Source organism: Anolis carolinensis, chromosome 6 (assembly GCF_035594765.1).
Source record: "Anolis carolinensis isolate JA03-04 chromosome 6, rAnoCar3.1.pri, whole genome shotgun sequence".
Classification (NCBI taxonomy): Eukaryota; Metazoa; Chordata; class Lepidosauria; order Squamata; family Dactyloidae; genus Anolis; species Anolis carolinensis.
Window position 1 is genome coordinate 34,591,221 of NC_085846.1, and position 23,337 is coordinate 34,614,557.

Here is a 23,337-nt window from a genome sequence, read left to right on the forward strand (position 1 = left end):
AGCAGAGGCCGGCCAAGTTATTTCCTCCCGTATATATATATTTATTTATACAGTTGAGGGAGAGAGAGGGTGGGGGCTGTTTTGTGTACGTGCCCAACGGGGGATGCGTCGCCAATGGGGAGAACAAGGGTGCGCTGCCGTTCACGGAATGCTGCGTCCACACGTACACACACATCTATCACGACCCAGCGACGTGACGGGAAAGAAAAGGGGGGGGGGGCAGGGCAGGGGGAAATCGGGTGCTTGTCTTTCGGAGTTAGTTTGAGAGCCCTTCCACACAACCCTATATCCCACAATACCAAGGCAGAAAATCCCACAATATCTGCTTTGAACTGGGTTATCTGAGTCCACATTCAGATAATGTGGGACTTTCTACCTTGATATTCTGGGATATAGGGCTGTGTGGAAGGGCCCTGAGAGAAACTCTGTGAGGCTGAAGGAGAGGCTCTTCCCTCCTCCAGCTTTACACACCAAAGAAAACAACCCGTTGGGAGGGGGAGGTGGTGGTAGTGGTAGTTCTCCCCCCCTCCCCCCCCCCCGGATTACAAAATGGTGTTTTAGGGAAGGGGCTGGACTCAAGGGCCCTTCCACACAGCCATATAACCCAGAATTTCAAGGCAGAATAATTCACAATATCTGCTTTGAACTGGGTTATCAGAGGCCCCTTCCACATAGCTGAATAAAATCCCACGTTATCTGCTTTGAACTGAATATATGGCAATGTTAACTCAGATAACCCAGTTCAAAGCAGTTATTGTGAGATTTCCTGCCTTGATATATTGGTTTATATGGCTGTGTGGAAGGGCCCTGAGTCCACACTCACATATATCCCAGATCAAAGCAGACAATGTGGGATTTTATATAGCTGTGTGGAAGGGGCCCTAGAAGCCTTGGGGCCCTTCCACACAACCATATGACCCAGAATATCAAGGCGGAAAGTCCCACAATATCTGCTTTGAACTGGGTTATCTGAGTCCACACTGCCATATATCCCAGTTCAAAGCAGAAAAAATTGGGATTTTATTCATCTGTGTAGAAGGGACCTTGGAAGTGAGGAAGGCTGCGACAGCAGTCCCTCACCTCTTAAGGAACGGAAGAAAGTGTTGAGGCTCATTCTCTTCAGAAGAAAGAAACGAGACAAAGGCCCCTTCCGCACAGCTGTATAAAATCCACATCGAACTGGGTTATATGGCAGTGTGGACTCAGATAATCCAGTTCAAAGCACATATAGTGGATTATCTGTTTTGATAGTCTGGATTATATGACTGTGTGGAAGAGCCCAGAGCTAAACAGCAAACACTCTGGAGAAGAGTGAACTGTTTGGGGCAGAAGGAGAGAAAGATGCTATTCCTGTGCTTGTGTGTGTTTTGAATGTTGAGGAATATTAACTGACTTAAAATGTAAGTAGGTAGGACTTAAACTGAGAGGATTTTCCCCCTTCTCATTCTGAGTGAAGGAGAGACGGACATATTAGGAGATATCCTGTTGTCCGTGCAGTAGATGCAAAGTTGTAAGTTAAAAGGTTGGGAGTCTCTTCCTTCCCATGAGATGGCTGGCTGGGAATGAGCTAGCAAAGGAAGGATGAGCTGAAAAATAGGAGGAGCCACTGCTCTCTCTCTGTGAAGGATGATAGTCTGGAGAAGAGGGAGGGGCTTGTATGTATCTGTAGGAGTCTCATGTCATCATGGGGGACTAATCTTAATGCTGTTGGTGTGGCCTGGCTTATCTTGTCTATGGTGTTTTCATATAGCTCCTAATACATAGTCCTCATTCCTTGGCAGATGCTGTTGAAAGGTCCTAAAGTGTGTTACAGAAGCTAGCTCTCCCAGTTTGGCAGGGAAGGGAGGAGCAAAGGAATGAAGCAAGAGCATACTTACGGGACAGTGTTGTGTAGGATATATGTTTTCATAGAAAAGGATACATGTTTTGGGTTTTTTTTGCAGCCTGAGGAGTGAGATTTTTTTAAAGTCAAATGCTAAACCAAATACAGAGATGCACTAGATTTTTTCCTCCTGTGAGATTCAAAGTCACATGTTTATCTCGTACTTGTTAATTCCAGTTATCTATTAATCACAACTGTATCCAAGGCTTGGCCAATAGGAAAGGGAGATTGTGAGTGTGATGCTTTCCATGTGCTTGGTCATAAGGCCTATCTATATATTGTTTCCACAATAAGATAGGACTTGTGTATGTAGTTTAAGAGTATTGTGATGCTTGTAGCCCTTGGACAGGACAAACAACTCTTTTCAGTGGATGATGCTGGATATATGTTCTTGTACACATTATGCAAAATTAATGCTTAATGGTTTTTAGAGAGAACAAATGCGTAGTGTTTGCATTTGACTTCAGAATAGGAAAAAGTGGTACAGTCTAGTACTATTGTTGCTTTCTTATCCTGAAAATGAGGGTGGGGACAGGATTTATACATTGAGAAGCCTGAAGGAGGGAGATGCTGGAAGACACACATGCAAGTAAAGGGTAAACAATGAGCTATTCAGATAAATATGGCACATAATCAGCATGATCTTAGACCACACATAAGCACCCTATCTAACTACGATTTCTTCTACTTCTTTGTTGTAACAGCTGCCTCTTCCCCACCTCCCTTGACAGGGAAATTATTAGTGACACAAATAAGAGCAAATGGCCTCTTCAATTTGTAAAGATTTAATGTAGGAGGGAAACAAATTGCCAAAGTGTAATGTCTCAGCAAAGTGACACAGGAATAACTTTGATATGGAAAGAATAATAGCTTTCATCAGAAGAAACTATAGCTTTGGACAAAATTATTTCTCCAGTATGTGAATCAGAAAGGACAAATGCAATTAACTGAGAAGAAATCTTGGTCCACTTGAGTATTGCATACAGAAAGGGTAATACTACAGAATGAAAAATAGAAGCAACTTCATTCAGAAACTGACTGGTGGATTGAAACAGGTAGAAATACTATTTTGGTTTAATTCTTTTTACATGTACTAAAAGTGGTTTGATACAAGGAAGATTTATTCATAGTTTTAACTGCAATAGAGGAAAATTAATCTTCTAAAAAGCCAGGTTGTACAAAGTCCAATCTGAAAGAGTTGACTAGTTGGTGGCATTAGAAATACCTGCATTTAATTATATTTATTTCAAGTATATATTATCCTTGTAAATTGAAAATTAGTGTAGGCTTAAGATACTGTGATAAGATACTGTGATTTGACAATAGGGTTTGAGCTTTAAATGAAAGTTTATAGATGTGAAAAAAGATAGGTGGACTGCATGAGTGATGCACTCACTATATTTTCAGGGCTTCTCATGAAAAGTTTTCATTGATATCCTTGAATGCTTGTATTGGAAGTATTTCTTCTGCAATTGGTATATGCTAGAGTCTAATACATTCAAAATTATTTCTGTATTTTGCTTATGCTTATCATAAGGATAAGCGAAAATGCACACTCTAATTTGCAAAAATGTGCCTCTGATAATATGAGCAGGTTGAAAAAGTATAAATTGCCATAAAGAATGAAGAGTCTTCCCATGTTGTTGTTTGCTCTTGTGTTCTTTTACGGTTGCAAAAGGACTCATAGCTTAGTGTTGGAAACATAAATATTAACTATTGATCATTCAGTGATAAGATCTTACTACTTTAGCTAGGCGTGAACATTTATTTTGATGGCAATTTCAAAAAATCAATTTTGAGAAATGTGGTCAGTTTGTGTCAGTGTATAGCTTATTTATATCCTATGCATTTCTCGTTCCCTTTTTATGTTATTCATTTTCATTCTTGTCATATTTTCATTGTAGTCATATTTCTGAAATCCAATAAAATTAGATAAAATACTATTAGGTATTCACGGTCAGATAAAACGGAAATGAGGTAAATTTCTGTTTTAGATATGGAGTGATGCTACTTAGTTATATAGATGATTGTAGTTCACTACAAGCTGAACATCTCTTATGCAGAATTCCAAAATCTGAATTTGTGCACATGGGTGACTGGCATAATGATTTTTATGGTTCCATGTACACAAACTGTATGCTATTTTAACATGTTTACAATTATTCAAATTTATACAAGTAAAAATTTGAATATATTTGACTACCATATGTAAACCAATGTAAACCAAATAAGTGCAGTTGATTGATTCTATCGTAAGGCAAATATTTTTGTTAACATGTTTGAACTATGGGGAAAAACGAGAATCTTTATAACATTTGAAATAACAATTTGTTTTCTAAATGTAAGTCTAGAAAACATACTTAATTAGATCTGCATTGATTCAGGTAGCAGAAATCTTCTAATTCAGGATTTTCTAGAAAACTCTGAAGATGGTAGCTTATTCACTAAATGTTAAATTCATCAAGTATGTGCAAACTAACCATGCACACTGACAATGAAGGCACTGTGCACAATTATAGTCAACAAAGATTCCTTTCCAAAGAAAGATATATAGCAAGGCATTTTCTGCTAGATAAGAATAATAAAACAAGTGCAGACATAAGACATGCCAAATATTTATAATGCTCTACTAGCATGTATAGGTTTCTTTTGACTACAGAAATAGAATACGATGCCTGGAGATACTTTCCAAGACTCCCAGTGGGTATCTTAAACCATGTGTAATCGTGAACCCTAATTTTTGCCATAGAATACCACTGGAGGACCCAGAGAGGCTCCCAAACACTTATGGGAGGGAAACATTTGGTCATGGGTAAGTGAAATATGGATTTCAAGTCTATGGTCAAATTGTAACAGTAAGTCATGACGTAGGCCAGTGATTCTTAGTCTTTGGCCCTCTAGAGATTTTGGGCTTCAGTTTCCAGTTTTTCTAATACCGTAATTCTCCACGCTTCCTGGGAGATGAATATCAAAATATCTAGAAAACCAGAAACATATATTAACTGGCTTAAAGAGAAGTATCTGCATGTAAATAAACCGAACACAGGACAGGCAGAAGGCAGGGTGGGTAAATGCCTAGGGAAAGCTTTGTATGTATCCTAGCATTCAGTGGCTGTTGTCTTTATAAGGAAAATTGATAGAACAAAGCATACATTTTTTTTCTTTTAGAGAGATGACCCATGGATAAGTTGAAGTTTATTCCAACAAAAGGAGAAAGCACCAGTAATTTAAGGGAAGCATAAACAATATGCTGCAACCACAATTTTTCTTCCCAGGTATTTGAAAAGGCTGGAAGCATTGTCAGAGCAGAGAGGGTAGTGGTGGTTGATACTTCCTTTAGTTTCTCCCAGAATGAACTGAGTTCTCCCCTTTTGCCTGTCTACTCAAAGGAAAACAGTGCTTGCATTAAAGTCAATCCAAGTTGTTTGGCTTATTTTTTTAAGTAAAAATTTATGCAGATATAATTTTTCTTTTATACATTTAGTTATTTTATTCATGTATATCCTGCCTTCTTCACAACAATGGGATTGAAGGCAGCTAACAACATATCTAAAACAATACAGATTAAAAACTACAAAATATCTGATTAAAATGTAGATATAAAGTTATCTGAAAAGCAGTTAATTAATTTAAAAGATTAATTAATTAATTAATTAATTAATTAAAAGATTATACATACCATAAAACATAAAAAGCACAGTACATCATTAAAAGTCCCTTTGAATAACAGAGGAATTGGAGGGATTGTCTGCCCAATTAAAATGAAAAATTTTGTGAAAAACTTGAGAGTTTCTGAACCAGCTTTGAGTGACTAGGTAATTGGACAGTGTTCTTGGATTGTTGTTAGAAAACAACTCCCATTTTAGAAAATCTGAACCTCGTCAGAGTGCTTTGATAAAATTTAGAATCAGTATTTCAGCTTCACAGGATCTTCTATAGTCTTTGTGGTGAGGTGAAAGGTGATTGAACTTGGCTAAAAGATGGCCAAGATACAACAATTCTAAAAAAAATAATCCTTGATACATTTACTTAACATATATACATGTTTTGCACACATATTTCCTATTTCAGTTATTTTTCTTTTTGTTGAAAGCATATTCTGTCAGACCTTAGGGAAATAAAACCAGTATTTGACTTTTGTAAAATTATCATAGAAACACTGGATACGTTGACGTAAGAACAAAATCGAAGAAGGAGAATGACTAAGGAATGATCATAAGATCCTATATAAAGTGCTGTTTGTATATTTTATATTATGCTTGATTGACAAATACTCATTGGGTAATTTACAAATTACAAAAATAAAGCCGCATTTTTACTGAAACAAATCAACTAAAAACATTATCATTAAAATATAAGAATGTTGATGACCAGCAGTAAAATCTAAACAACAAATAAATATAAAGACTCACTATTCATTACATCATTTTGAATAAAGGCTCCTAGAGACAATGTGTCGTGCAAATAATTTGTAGCTTTGAAACAATAGGTAAAAGGTAAAAGGTTTTCCCTGGCATTAAGTCTAGTTGTGTCCGATTCTGGGGGTTGGTGCTCATCTCCTTTTCTAAGCTGAAGAGCCGGCATTGTCCGTAGACACCTCCAAGGTCATGTGGCCAGCATGACTGCATGGAAAGCCGTTACCTTCCCACTGGAGCGGTACCTATCTATCTACTCACATTTGCATGTTTTTTAACTGCTAGGTTGGCAGAAGCTGGGACCAACAGCGGGCTCTCACTCCGCTCCCCGGATTCGAACCTGCGACCTTTTGGTCCACAAGTTCAGCAGCTCAGCGCTTAAACACGCTGCGCCACGGGGGGGCTCCTTTCAAACAATAGGAGGGGGGTATAACTTATTCCACTCATTTTTCAGTTGAGGAGAGACAGTTTCAGAACAATTGGGTGGAAATGTGATGTTAGCATCATTTACACCAGGGGGTCCCCAAACTAAGGCCCAGAGGCCGGATGCGGCCCTCCGAAGTCATTTACCTGGCCCCCGCCCTCAGTTTGATAATATAATATGTTGTATATACATATAATATTGATAATAATATTATAATGTAATATAATATAACACTAATAATAATACCATATAATAATATTAATTATATATTTTATATTACATATAATATTACTAATAATATTACATTATAGTGGTGTAGTTCAATATAGTAATATATAATGCTAATATTGTGCTGTGCTAATAATATAATATATTGTATGTACATACAGCTGCTCTGAGTCCCCTTTGGGGTGAGAAGGGTGTGATACAAATGTAGTAAATAAATGCAGTAAATAATAAATAAATAAATAGATTTTAGACTTAGGCTCGCCCAAAGTCTGAAATGACTTGAAGACACACAACAGCAACAACAACAACAACAACAACAACAACCCTAATTAACTTGACTATCTCATTGGCCAGAAGCAGGACCACACTTCCCATTGAAATCCTGATAAATGTATGTTGGTTAAAATTGTTTTTATTTTTAAATATTGTATTGTTCTTTCATTGTTGTTGTTGCTGCTGTTGTTGTTTTTGCACTACAAATAAGACATATTCAGTGTGCATCGGAATTTGTTTGTATTTTTTTTTCAAATGATAATCCGGCCCTTCAACAGTCTGAAGGGTTGTGGACCGGCCCTCGGCTTAAAAAGTTTGAGGACCCCTGATTTACACATTGAAAATCACTTTGGTACTTTGGGAACATCATATGTATTATGTATAATTTGGCTTGGCATTAAATTATCATATATATGTTTACCCCTCAACATACTTTTTTTTAGCCTTTTAGATTTTATGTACATGCTTCTATGAAACTGTACCCCACTTACGGTGGTCTATGACTGTGATAAAGATTTGATTTGCGTTACTAAAAGTAGAATTTATTTAGACAATAATTATGAGTTGTACTAACTTTTAATCATTTTTTGTTATGATTCAGGACTTTGTATCTTTGAAAAGAGCACCTATTAAGAGTCTCTTTCATTTTCCCAGTTTGTTGAGAGTAGGTTAAAAGTAATAAAAATAGATAAAACTATCAACAGTTCTTAAAGAAAATATTATTTTTTGCCTCTACTTTTCTATTATGTCAAACAGATATTAAATGCTTGTTCTGTTAAAAGAACCAAGAAAAGGAAACCAAGTCTAGGAATTGCAGTGATCTAATATGGTATACATTATAATCTTCCTGTTGCATAGTTTTAGAAATGATTTTGAGGCTACACATTTGCCAGGATTCTGTATTTCATTCAATAGCATTAATCTACACTCGTAGAAGTCATACACGCTGCATCATCCTTCTTAATACCTGACTTACCTGCAAGGGTGCTAGTTTATAGTGATGTTGTGCTGTGGGGAATATTCAGTGACATACCTGCAATCTCAGTGAATAAAATAGTATATTGAAAGATCTGCCATCTGTTTTAGCCAGGGCTGAGAATCTGCATTCACTTGTGCAATTGTTAGATTGTAGTACTCTTGTTATACAACGATTTCACAATGCCCAAAAAACCCATATTTCCATCTGTTCTCTCCAACATTTCAACTTTTTAAAACAAAATATTCTATCATCTTATCAGCTTATCTATCCAAACGTGTCTCCCGCTATGACCCACCTCGAAGCTTAAGATCGTCGGATGAGGCCCTGCTCGCGGTCCCGTCAGCCTCACAGGTGCGGCTGGCGGGGACGAGAGACAGGGCCTTTTCAGTAGTGGCTCCCCGCCTATGGAACGCCCTCCCCATTGAAGTCAGGCAGGCTCCCTCCCTCCTATCCTTCCGTAGGAAGGTAAAAACTTGGTTGTGGGGCCAGGCTTTCGAATAAGAATCAGCAGCATTAATTACTATTATGTATACTGGAACTCAATTGACAGACCCAGTCTTTTAAACTTGTACACGCCTATCTATATTTTATAAATGCATTTTATGAATGTTATATGTAAGTTAATTTTTTAACTAATTTATAGTGTATTGTACTGTTTTTATATGTCTGTTTTATTGTAAGCCGCCCTGAGTCCCCTGTTGGGTGAGAAGGGCGGGATATAAATATTGTAATAAATAAATAATAAATCATCCACTTTCACAATTTTTCCAGGGAAGAAAAGTTTTTGGAGACCTCTTCTGTAACATCTTCATAGGTCTTTCGAAGATGGTCTTTATAATAGGCAGAAACATTCAGGAACAGCTGTTCTTTCAGGTAGACTGGTTTTCAGCTATTCAAGGCATTAAAGGTTATCACCAAAACTTGAAATTAATGACAACTGTAGCTGACTCAGTACTTGGATATACATTCAAAATAACTGATTCTATGCAAAACTATTCCATTCTGCACTAAGTGAAGTTTTCTGATGTTTCTGAAATAGCATTCAATTCCTATGCTGTTTACAAACTGCCTATTTTTATTTAAGATGCTGTGGTTTTGTCAAGATTTTAGGAGTCTTACATTTTGCTGTCAAAGAATGAAACACCAAATTGCATGCCATTTAGATCTTTTAAGATTGATATGTTTGTCTTCATAATATTTTTTTAAATTTCGCCATTGGATGTTTGTTGTCTAATTTTTTCAATTTGGTCATTTAAAAAGTATTTGAGATAAGTGTTGGCTCCAAAAATAGCTGTTTTTGGGCATCTTTCCACCATCTTTTGTTTACACCAGGGTTGATAACTGGAAAGTTAGGGGGTTGCCGTAGCCCCATAGGAGACTTGGAGAGGGTCTTTACTACCCCCAAATGCCCTCCAATACCCTCTAGAAGCAGAGGTGGGGATTTCCACGATGTTTTAAAGCCCCCTTGATTATTTTAGACCCGGGAGCAGCCGCCGCCGCCTCCTCCTCCTCCTCCTCCTCCTCCTCTTCTTCTTCTTCTTTAAAAAAAAAACCTCCTACTGGACTTAAAATGGCCACCAAAGGGGGAGGGCAGAATATGGTGAACCCATTAGAGGCCATTTGGGCAAAATTGACCCCCTTGGGTGGTGTGCAGCCCAATAGCAACACTTTGCCCACCCCAGATTTATATTGTAAACCTTATAGGGAATTCTAAAGTACATACCCTATATGCTCATCTATAAGTCTAGAAATTTTAGCAAAAAATCAACCCCAAAAACCCAATTGACCTATCAATGGTTCAATGTAAGTTCTGTGCCTTAACTTTTATTAAAAATGAACCATCCCCTTCTCAAAGTAGATTGGTGAAAGAGAAAACTTTGCTTTTTTTCTGGAAGAATCTATAAGAACGACCAACACCTTCTCTTTCCACTTTGACGCCACTTCTTGTTTGGGTTTCTAGCAATCATGCATGCATTTAAAGTTGGGATGGTTTATGTAGTTAGCTTGCTGTTTGTTCCTTAGTAATCTGAAACCAAAGGCTGCATTCCAAAGTTTATGGCACCTATCTGGGGTTTGCATGTGGGCAAGGGGAGTATCCTTTGGGAACATGCTAGAAGTCACGTAAACATTAGGATTTGGGTATATAAAGGGGAGTTTCTTTGTTCTTTAACACATGCGGGGCAACACACGAGGCTTCCACATACTCTTCTACCTTCCATGATGTCTGGAGAAGATGTAGTTTCCTGATGGAGATAGGTCTGCATGATCCCAGCCTATGATATGCTTTGCTGTATCCTGAACTATATTTGGAACTAAGATGTTTTACCTGTATGACCAACCTCATACATGCTTGTGAGTAAAATACTTACTATTTTAATTTTGTCGTCTCTGATGTTTATTTTATGTGCATGACACTTTGAAAGGAAAAGGAAGTCTGGTTATTTGTTTTTAACCTCTGTTCAAATAAACCGCAGTCTTTTGTTTTGCTATTCTGCTCCAATATCTAACAGTATTGGTATATAACTTTAACAGGTTATGTATACATAAACCTAACACTTCTGGACTAGGCATGGAAATGACAACAGCATTGTGCTTTCCCTTCTCTGTGGATAACCCTCGATTTATCCATGGATCATATTATAAACCATAATCTTGGCTTCAAAACTTCTCCTGACTTATATACAAATTGAATTATACATGAGCATATTTGGTACTTCTCAGAAGCAGTTTCAAAATCTCCCAAATTGCTTAGCAGTTGATAAGAAGCAAATATCGGATACCTTGAATTTGACTTCCTGCAAACTTGAAATAGCTCTTTTCTGTTTCATCTAAGATAATAGCTTACCTCAAAGGAGGACTTCCAAATCTATAGAAGTAGTTGCTTCATTATGGATATGACTGTCTGTGTGGGATCTGTCCCTGATGAAAAGAAGACATTCTTTTTCAGTTGGTGATTTGGCAGGTTGAACTGCCTATGTTGTAACACTTTTAAACACTAGTTTAACCTTGTATCTGGTTCCTTTTATAAAATTTCCATTATTTTTTGAGAGCTGTAAAGCTGGGTATACAAATCTGGGTGAAACCTAGTTTTCTCATGTCTAGAGAGCTTAAACTCAGAAAATTATCTCACATAGCAGATGGTTTTCAGAACTCATTTTTGTATATGTCTGTTAGTTAGTTCCTTATGTCTGTTGGGCATTCACCTATTTTTGTACCGTGACACATTTGCTAACATATTGGTTGTGCATTAAACATTGTTTTCATATTCCTTGTACCTACATGTCATAATCAGCTCATTACATTTTTAAATAGTTATTAAAACTTCTTTTCTTCAGTAAACTGAGTTAACTGTACCAGAATAAGAGTATATGTTAAGAATGTCTGTTCTGAAGGTGTGGCTCCTATGGAGAAAATAATCACTTAGGTTGCAGCACAGCAAACAAGGCAGAGAATTGCTCACTAGGCTGTCTGTTTTACCCTTTTGCTTGTAGCCATCAGGCTTAGTATACCATATGTCACAGTGAATGCTTTGCAGATTGTTTCATTATCTCTATAGCACTACAATTGACGTGCTTTAAAATGGACTTGGACTTAACATTTTACTGCTGTACAGCCATACTTTAGTTAATAAAGAAGTTCTGTTTCACAATGTCTTTCTATGCACATCAAGCATTTTCCTTTTCCTCTATCTGGTTGGATTCCTTTTAGCAGTGTCGGCATGCAAAAGATATTAAAGGAAGACTGGAGAAACATGGACCTCAAATATGTTGCAACAGAGTGCCTGCTGTAAAGAATGCAATAAAGCTTGGGCAGGGAAAGAACATAATTCTACTCTATTCTGTCCTAATTTAGCAGTATGTCTCTACCTAAACAGCAGCTGTTTCCAGAACCACATACTGAGCATGTGTGAACAGAAAAGAGAAGAGTAGATAAGTCTTCCTCACCTGCTGCCCCCCAGCATGTTGGAAATACATGTATAATATATAAAATATAAAGATCATAAAAAGTGGAAGTTGGTGAAAGAAAATGTCAACCACTGGGTGCAGTTTGGAAGAAGCCTTCAAGTTTTCTGAGGCTCAGAATGTTTTTTATTTACTCATGAAAAACGTATGTGACCTGATAGTTTCATGTGTGCATGTTGTTAGTTTTGGATTAAATGTTGGGGAAGACGTGTTGAAGTGTTGTTTTCTATGGTGTAGGGACCTATCCCTAATCTTTCTATGTTATTTATGCCCATGGTGTGAAATTTAGTAATGCCCAAGAACTTATTTGCTTTGTTAAGTGAAGTATACCTGTACAGTGAGTTCTGCAAAAATAGTAATGCAAAAACAGATGTATGAATTCTTAGTTTAAAGCAACAGAGTTACCGTGGTCTCTTGTCAACATGCTTTGAGACTAATCTATTAATGACTTAAGTAGCAGTAGACATAAATGATACATGGCTATAAAATACATTACTGGTAAACCTGCAAATCATTTTTAAATACTGTAATATGAAGCATCCAAGATATTCCAATGGGTGACTTCACTATAGCTGTTCTTGGGGATTACTCGGATTGTATGTGTCAATATATAGAAAATCATAATACAGTATGTTGAGCATCTTGACTTTTCTGTTTCTGCAGGAACATATCCAGCGGTTGTTTTGTTTTGGTGAAAATTGGTAACTTAAGGTAGAGTCCATTCACTGCTCATATGTAAGCCGCACTATTGATAGGTTAGTTGCCTCTTTAATTGTTTGTACATGTGGAATTTCTAGTGTGAAAATGTTAATGTATTTTATTAATAATTTATATGTTTATCTTCCCTTTAAACATAAAAAATACCCAAGATAAGAACAACATCACTTAAAAACAAATTAGACAATAAAATGCTTAAATTATAACTGCAGAACAGTTCAAATAATAAAATTATTATAGTATCTACTCATGTATATGTAAAAAAAAAGTCAACAAACCGACCCACAAAACCTGGGGAAGGCTTCTTTCTTGCTTTCTCGGCATAAACTAAACTCTGAAAGTATGAGAGTTTAGTTTGTAATGGGAGATCCTGAAAGAAGCAATGGTCTCCTCCTCTCTCTCTCTCTCTTCCTCTCTCCCTCCCTCCCGCCCTCCTTCTCCCTCCCCCCCTTCCTTCCTCCCTCACCATGGCAGACAGAGGTTGCTTCTCTGTTGCCTTTTTCCCATCTGGCCATTGCAAAAGGCCACCAGAGAGAAAAAGGGGATTTATTCTTCTTTTAGAGAGGTAGACTGGTGGAAAACCCTTTTGAATGCCTGGGTAGAAAAATGGCAGTGATCTGGGGTTGGTGACTTACTGAGATGGTGCTCATGCTTTCATCTGTCTGTGGAATGGCTCAGAGAAGCCTTCTGCTGAATTCCAAAGTTTTAGCCTTTATGTATTCACTGGTCATATCAAAATCCATAATTTTGGCCCGTGAACCAGACCTTGACTTGTACATGAGGTCAACTTATACACAAGTATATGTAGTAAGCAGAAGAAAAATCAAAGCTGTCATTCTGAAGAGTTGTAAAAGTAGTAAGAGTTGACAGATATGTCAGATAGAAACTGATAATATTTCCAAAAGCAGTGTATTCTATAATCCGGGAGGAACACAGAAGCCATCTTCAGTAGCCCTATGAAGTAGGCCTCCATAGGTAACTGTATTCTCAAAAGAGTCTCTCCTGAAGATTCCAACATCTGGAGAGATTAATAATAAGACGGGTATTCACTCTTAGACAATAATTAGGCACTAAGCCATTTAAAGCTTTAGTGGTTAAAAGTAAGATGTTTAACAAGATGTAGAAAGCAAGTGGTAATCATTGTAAGTGTTTCAATGTTGGAGTGATATGACAATACTGTGCACCAGTTAGCTTTCCTGCCACATTTTGTACCAAATGAATGCATTGAAAGACTCAACATTTGATCTATGAGTGCATAGATATGAGTGCTGTCTAATTCAGTGAATTCAGGAAAGGTTGTAGCTGATGAACAAAGCACAGCTGTGGAAAAGGCCCAATAACATTGCTGCTATGTGACAAATTACTCCCATGCAACGAACTAGACATTTTGAGGAATTTTAGCTCCTACCAGAATAGGTTGATTTGAAATCCTTGATCTGGGCTTTCTACTTATCAGCAGTATCTTGTCAATATTTAATTTCACCTTGGTCACTATCAGCTGTTCCTTGATGGTAGGAGACACGGAGAAAAAGAGCTGGGTGTTACCAGCATTTGTGACACCTAACTCCGGAAGCTCTGAATTACCTCTCACATTGGATACATTTGGATATTGAGTGAAACAGGATACGAGACAAAATTCTGTGGAAAACCATAGTTGAAAGGAGATGTCAAGCTGATTTCCTGTGTACAACTCAACAGAAAGTTTTGGCACTATTGCAGTATAATTTCACTAATATCCTGTCCAGCTAAACAGTCCAGAAGGATGCCATGGTTGATAGTACAGTAGAGTCTCACTTATCCAACACTCGCTTATCCAACGTTCTGGATTATCCAACACATTTTTGTAGTCAATGTTTTCAATACATCATGATATTTTGGTGCTAAATTCATAAATACAGTAATTACTACATAGCATTACTGCGTATTGAACTACTTTTTCTATCAAATTTGTTGTATAACATGATGTTTTGCTGCTTAATTTGTAAAATCATAACCTAATTTGATGTTTAATAGGCTTTTCCTTAATTCCTCCTTATTATCCAATATATTCACTTATCCGACGTTCTTCTGGCCTGTTTATGTTGGATAAGTGAGACTCTACTGCAAGGGTCCCCAAACTAAGGCCCGGGGGCCACATGTGGCCCATCAAAGCCATTTATTCGGCCCCTGCAGCGCATGCCTTTCCTGCCTCCTGCCTCACCTTCCAGAGCTTCCAGAGCTTTGTTTGTTTATAATGGCATTTTAATTATTATTTCATTAATAATTAATTATCAAGGGGATGCTTTGCTAGTGCTTTTGGTGCACAAAGGCAGAAGGGGGCTGGACTAAATGGTCCAAGGGGTCTCTTCCAATCCTCTTTATTCTTCTTATTATTATTATTGACACAAAGGCACAGTATAGCACAGCAAACAAGATAGATATGCTGGATTTCGTATCACAAAATCACAAGCTCCCAAGCGTTTAGGGCTGTGTGATTTATTATTATTATTATTATTATTATTATTATTATTATTATTATTATTATTATTATTATTATTGAGGCTGGGTGGCCATCTGTCAGGGGTGCTTTGCTTGTGCTTTTGATAAACAAAGGTAGAAGGGGGTGGACTAAGTGGCCCAAGGGGTCTCTTCCAACCCTCTTTATTATTTTTATTATGATTATTAACATTGAGACTGTATTTGTTCCCGTTTGGGTTTTTTTACTTCAAAATAAGAGATGTGCAGTGTGCATAGGAATTTGTTTATAGTTTTTTTTTTTCAACTATAGTCTGGCCCTCCACCGGTCTGAGAGACCGTGAACTGGCCCCCCGTTTAAAAAGTTTGGGGACCCCTGCTCTACTGTATTACAAGTTGCTAAAAGGTCCAGAACCTTTTAAGTCCCCAGCAGAGGTCATCTACTAAGGCAACCAAAATTGTCTTTGTCCTATATTCCAGATGAAAGCCTAATTGAAGTGGATCCAGATAATTGATGTCATTAAGAAGCATGTGAATAAACGTTTCACAAGGATATGAACCCTCCTATAAGTGTGACATTGTCTGTTTGTCTATAAAATGTATTTCTTTTCTGAATTCATCTCCATTCAGGCCAATTAAAAAATATTTGAGTGCTTCAGTTTGGGATATTTTTCTGACCCTGATGACAATTCCAGTAAATTGGAGAACATAGTAATAGTTGGGCTCAACTCAGGAATTCTAAAATAAAATGTGACTCCCCAAAACCAATGTTTCCTGCCAGGATGAGGATGATTATAATAAAAAGGAATAGGGTTTATTCAAAATGTTTCAGAAGAAGAGACTGCATGGGTCATCTAGTCCAACCCCTGCCATGCAGGAAAGTCCATAAGCTTCTGCATGCAGTGCAATAAGGAATCTGTTTCATCATATACTACATTTAAAGTAATTCTTTTATGGCAGTGATTCACTATACTTCCCAACATACAATGATTTGTCTTTTGCCGTTCCTGCTTTGTCTGCTGCCTTTCCACTAGAAGCAGAAAGATAGAGATATAGTGAAGTCCAAAAACTGACTATTGGGAGGGATATGATGAAAATACACAGAGAATCTACACACCAAAATGGTTTTATTCCTGGATTTATAGCACTTCACATAGTTGTAATATAACTTCTCAGTGATCTTTTCTCCTGGTAATATTAACCTTTGTAACGGTGTTCCCTTCCCTTCCATCTGCTCTCCCAGATGTCAAGTAATATTTGTTTGGGTTTCTTGGAAGAAGAGTGGGATAAAAATATGATAAATTATTCAGGTTTAAAAACATTATCTAGACTTTAGAACTGGTTCCAGGTTACCTGTATAGCATTTCTGATCCCTAAATTGTAATTGGAGCTCTTTTGTTCTGTTTCTCTTGACCAGGAACAGGCAAGGTGTGACCCTTCAGATGCTGGGCTGCAATGTCAATCAGCATTAGTCAGCATTGATTAGAAGTGTGAAGGCCCAGGAAAAACTAGCTGAAAAAAACCCCCACACTTTTCTCTGCCCAAAGCGTTATTTTCTTTGAAAAATGAATTGTTGAATATTTTATTTCAGAATGATAATAAATTATATTTATTGCTCCAAAAGCATTTCTTTTTTTAAGTAAGACTTTTTTAATGGAAGACTATCTACAGCTCTTAATTTCTGGCAGCTTTACATCTCTAGTATCGAGAAATGATGCCACAGGCAATCCAGCAACATCTGAATGACCGCACTTTGTCCACTCCTGGTCCTGAGTCACCATTAATTGTTGAGTCCTATGTCGGTTTTTTAGTTATATGGATTTTCCTCACTTAATATGTTGTCTTACACAACCTCCCTTCCTTCCAGTGAATCTACATACACAACTCCTTGAAGTTTATGAAATACTAAAAAACAATCTCAGTGCATATTAGTAGACATGTTTTCATTAAGAAATTGTATATGTCATAACAAAAGCACAAAGTTTTGCACAAAGACATAATTTCAAACACCGAGATAAATACAGTTATATCTCTGCATTTCATTAATGTTTGTTAGGTCGGTTTTTATATTGGAAACTTGAAAGTAGTAACATAATCATCCAGTCATGGCTTTAAACCCAAAATATGAATTTCAAGGTGAGAGGTAACATGAGAGCCAATATGATTAAGTGGTTTGACCATTGGGGTTGAACTTTAGAGGTCAATCTGCACTTAACCATGGAAACCTACTGGATGACCTTGGAAATGTGAAACTCTTAGCTGCAGAGGAAGACTAAGTCAAACCCTCTAAACAAATCTTTCACCAAAAAAAAGCCCTGTAATAGCTTTCATTTTTGGTCACCATAAGTTGGAAACTAAATTGAGGACATACAACAACAGAGAGAAAACAATTTTTTAGGTTTGCTCAAGGACTGAATGAGATCTTTATTATGTGCCACATAGCAGAAAATAGATGTGGTTGGCAATGGTATTAGTTGTCAAAACAAGCAACAAGTACCAGTGTTGATTTTTAACCAACCACTGTGTACTATCAATAAACAATTCAAGTAGACTGTAAAAATAGGCTGAAGATTACTTCATAGTAATATCTGTAATCCTTCATATAAAGATGCCAGTCCAGAATACCTTACTAAAGTAATTGAAAGAAAATTGACCAAACCTTGAGACAATAAGGGAATGCCAACAGCTAAAACTACAGCCTCCTTCCAGAAAGTACAACATACAAAAATCCATATGAAGGTACAAGTGGTCATATATGCTCTACAGCGTTATGCATGTGACAACTGTGTTCTTACAAAAGTAGGAAATTAGCTACATGGTTTGGTGTTTAATATGCCTGATACGAAGATAGAAGACATAGTCCTGAATTTGAAGCATATGCAACTGAAATCGCATTGAAATTGTGCATATTAGTTTTGGGTTCCTATTATAAAGAGGTTTCCTTGGGCGAATGTCCAGATGCTTTGGTAGAGTAATCCCTTGTCTCTTTCAGATTTGACAACATTGTATGTTTTCTGAATTCTGGTTCATATGAGAGATACTTAATTCAGTTATCAGTTGCAGTACATGCAGACTGCAAAAGAGTTTGATATTGGTGACTTACTTGTATAAAAAACCCAAAGTGAATGAGCATTCGCATCAGTTCCTACTCATAAATGCCACAAGCAGAACAATGCTTTAATCAAAGTGGCACAGCTGATCTATTAGACAACTTCATTGCCCTTCAGTAGTGGATAGTTGCCAGAGGTTATTGGATGATACAAGAACATGAGAGGGGAGGAAGCAGAAACAGGACTATAATTACATGCCCAGCGTATAGACATCAAACAACTTGCCCAGCGCTCATGGAAGTGATTGAAGAGTTTGGCAACTCTTTGGAAGATGAGAGCAGGCATCCACATAACTTTCTTGGCACATAAGGGAAATAATTTTTCATCAGCTGTTTAGACACTTTAAAACCATTGAAAAAAATAACCAAGATCGTTGTGTTCATTTTTTAAAATGCTGATAGAAAAATATAAGTTGTATCAAATTAACATTTAATTGTGTAAAATTAAATGTTAATATAAATTTCCATATTTAGAGGAGAGAGCATTGATACACATGGGGCTTTAGTTATGGAATATTAATCATCATAGAAACATTTTAGTTATTATGCGTGGTACATGTATTTCTAGTGCCTTATGCAGCAATACCTAGAAATTATCCTTGTGTAATTGTCCATGTATTGAGTAAGCCTGGTACTTTTATTATACAGTGTTCCCTCACTTATCATGGGAGTTACGTTCCAGGACCACCCATGAAACGTGAAAATCCACGAAGTAGGGACGCTATATTTGTGTTGTTTACAATCTCACTGGCAAATAGCATCTCTGTCCCCTCCTTGCCTCTCAAGCACTAGCATGCCATGTGAGGCGAAAACAAAGCTGCTTCAGCCTCCTTTTCTCTCCCTTCGGCTTCTCCTTCCTTCCTTCCTTCCTTAGGCTTCTCCTTAGGAAGGAAGTAGAAAGAAGGATTTATAATATTATTTTATGATTTATATTATTATTTTAGTGTTTATTTAAAAAACCGTGAAACAGCGAGTCTGCGAAAAGGAAACCGTGAAGTAGTGAAGGAACACTGTACACAGAAAATAGCTTTGCTTTTCTGCTACAGTATATTTTCCATAAGGGAAAGAAATTTCTTATTGTTCAGTATGTGTGCTCATGTCATAACGTACACTTAGTGAATAACTCAAAAGATGCCATTGTTGTGTTGGACTTCATTGTATCAAAACAGAATTATATGTTATAAATGCCTCTTAATGAATATAATCAAATGGGGACAAGAACAGGAAAGTGATATTATGCCTATGGGCTTCCTATTGGGCTATCTAGTTGGCCACTTGGGAACAAAATGCTGGGCTAGATCTAACCAAAGAAGACGATAAATTAGAACTGAAATTAGAATACATTTTCTATATGGATAATAGACGAAAGGGTAAAAAGAAATTGTATAATAATTTAAATAACTCTTTTTTAAAATATATTTTGGAGATTTGGGGAAAATACAAGAAAAGAATGCCAGGTATTTCGTTTATAATGCCAGTTCTGATGACAGAAAATTTCCTAGCAAACTTAAAAAAGAACTTGAAGCAGAATTTAATGGAAGAGGTATAATGTGAAAATAAGAGATTGGGATCTGAAAATGGTAAATATGGAAAGGATAAAAGATCAATTAAGAGGAAGAGATTTAGAGTGGTATAAATGCTTACAATTGGGGAAATGGTCAAGTAATATAAAGAAAAAGCATAATGGGGTAGGGAACATACGAAATTTGAGAAGACAATAACTCAAAGGGAGGTTAAAGAAGATAATGTAATATTAAAAGGCACAGTAAACAATATCTATAAACTATTATTGGACGAACAGGACCAAGACCACTTGAGGGAAGTATAGGAAGTAGATTTAGGGAAAAAGGTGAATAATCAAGAATGCACAGAGATATGGAGTATGCGATTACTAAAAAATATGTCCATAAGAATTAAGGGAAACTATTACAAAATGGTATAGAGATAGTACCTAATCCCGTTTAGATTAAATCAGATTTATTTATTTCTCATGTCAGAAACGAACCGAGGGTACAAGTTGTAATGGATTTGCAAACATAGAGATTTTTTTTAAAGAAAAAAAACAATAAAACTTGGCATTAATACTAAATGTCTTTTGCCCAGTAGCTGGCCACTTGGAGTGCCTCTGGTGTTGCTGCTACCGTGTTTCCCCGAAAATAAGACATTGTCTTATATTAATTTTTGCTCCCAAAGATGCGCTAGGTCTTATTTTCAGGGGATGTCTTATTTTTCCATGAAGAAGAATTCACATTTATTGTTGAACAAAAAATGAACATTATATACTGTACAGTAGTTGTCATCACAAACCAGCATAACCAGACAAACTGAATCCTATCAATAATTTCTTGTTATTACCATTATTACCATGTACAACACTCTATGGTATGTACATTTACCGATCCCGCATACTCTGGTGTTCTGTTCGGCGGACTCCACTTTGTAGTCCCATTTCTTAAGGTTGGCTCTGCATCTCGTGGTGCCAGAGCTCAGTCTGTTCAGCACCTTCCAAGTTGCCCAGTCTTCTGTGTGCCCTGAGGGAGTCTCTCATCCGGCATCAGCCACTGATTAAGGTTCTGGGTTTTAGCCTGCACTTTTGGACTCTTGCTTGCTAAGATATTCCTGCAAGTATCTCTGTAGATCTTAGAATGCTATTTCCTGATTTAAGGCATTGGTGTGCTGGCTGATATCCGAACAGGGGATGGGCCGGAGATGTCAATGCATTGGTCCTTTCATTGTTGACTGCTACTTAGATAAAAAATATTCAAATCAATGCTGGAGAATCTGTCAGGAAATAGGCTCATATTTTCATATGCGGTGGTCCTGTAAAATTATACAAAAGATTTGGGAAAGGGTATTTAAAGAAATAAGAACAATAATAAAAATAGAGATAGAGAGTACACCAAAATCAACATTCTTACTCATACATGACAATACAATTCCTTCACAAAAGGAGAAGGAATTGGTCTCTAATTTGCTAACAGTAGCGAAATAGTTAGTAGGAAAAAACTGGAAAGAAAGGAAATTTGGAACATAGCTATTAATGACAAATTGACTTGTGATTTAAAATTAAAAAAGAAATATGGAAACAAACAGATTTTTGGAAAATATGGGAGAAATTTATTTATCTTTAATGAGGGAAAGGGATACAAGCTGGCAACAGAAGCAATGAAATTTTGGATTTGTGAAACAAGATAAGTTGGTCTTGGTGAAAGTGGCACAAAATAATGGTGGGGAGAGAGGAAAAAAGATAATGATGATGATGATGATGAAATAAAATATGTCTAAGTAGATAAAAGATGTGTAAGAGAAGTATATGTAATTGGAGAAAATTAAAAACTGATAAGAAGTGTGCTTAAGGATTGTTTGATTTTCTTCTTTTTATTTGTGCAAAATATGGCATACTTCCCTGTCCAAGATATTGTAAAAAGGGGGAAGGATGTATACTTATACATTTTGATTGATACATAAATAAAAATTTCAAAAAAGATCATATTTGGTCTGCAAGTCTCAACAAGTCTCTTATTTTCTTGTAACTGTTATATCAAGGTAAACTATAGATAACCCGTTCTTCTGTCTTCTCTGAAGAGTTTACATACTGTTATACCATGTAAATTACAATTTACTAATATATCCTGGCTGTTTCCCAGCCATTTTTTTTCCAGGTACGATGTTGGGGAGGCCTTGACCTATTTTTGTGACTTGAGGATCAAAAATTAGCTAGATTAAAAAAAAACATTTGGGGAAACAGAATCTGCAGAGGTATCCTGGGGGGCATTCAGGGCTTCAGAAATGGGGGGGGGGGGGTGGCATTGAGGCCTGCAAGATTCAGGTCAAAGAAAAATACTTGTTCAGGCCCTTCCTTTGGAAGTTTTCCAAAGAATTAGTTCCAAGGGAAATCAAGATCTCTTCAGTTTTTGCATGCTTTTAATGCCATTATGCCTCACTATTCAGTAGAAAGCATTTCAGGTTCATCTCAGATTATACAGTGCAGTATTTAATCTCATTAATGAATTAAAATGAATATAATATTTTAATATAGAAATAATCCTGCAACAACATTTATCTAGAAAATGGTCAGGATCTCTGTTAGAAATTGCATACTGTCATTTGGGCATGGAACCTTTATTTTATTGAATTGGAATTTTATCATGTGTTCATGCTAATTCCTGCTTCTAATCCTTGCATTAACACAAACCTATGTCTCTCACTCATACACATTTAGTAGTCCAACATTTTTCTATCTTAACTATTGAGACAATTTTTTTTACCAAAAATGTACCTTTGTAGGCACTAGTTTAGTTGAAGAATCAACAGTAATCCATGAACTGGTAACTTCTTGATTAGACCACTGTTATGTACTCTGTGTTGGGTGGTAACTGAAGATGATTCTGAAATAGCAAAGCGCAATAATAGAGTTGTTGGTTAGTGTACACTACAAAGACCATATTAGTAGCTGTCTTAAAGGAATTGCACTGGTTGCCAATATATTTCAGGGTGATGACCAAGACCTAAATTGCTTGAAGCCGAACACATTTTCGTATCTTTTAACATTTGGGATCAGGAAACTGCAAGAGGACGTGGAGGAGGCCTTTTTTGCTCTTACATTCATGGAATACCTGTCTTTGGAAGACCATTTGGCGCCAATATTGATTTCATTCCAATACTCAGTTAAAACGTGGCTTTATTAAAGCTTATGGAACCTTACTGATTTTTCATCAAAATATACATATTTCCAATTGTATAAAGCCATTTTAACTTGTTCCAATTGATTAACTTGTTTTAGTTTGTTTAAATTATTTTTATTATTTTAAATTCTGAATTGATTGAAATATTTTACTTGACATCTTGAAATCCCTTAATATTATTTAGCATATAAATACATATAGAAATGGAG

The 23,337-nt window shown here is 36.6% G+C and overlaps 1 protein-coding gene and 1 long non-coding RNA gene across 3 annotated transcripts in view; both read left to right on the plus strand.

The window, feature by feature from the left end:
- fbxl20 (F-box and leucine rich repeat protein 20) overlaps positions 1-23,337 on the plus strand; it is a 100,707-nt gene that overhangs the window by 534 nt on the left and 76,836 nt on the right. The window lies entirely within an intron of this gene.
- Positions 7-22,011, plus strand: LOC107983004 (uncharacterized). Its single transcript, XR_001730455.2, has 2 exons — positions 7-12,918; positions 15,815-22,011. It is a non-coding gene; the product is annotated as an uncharacterized LOC107983004 (long non-coding RNA).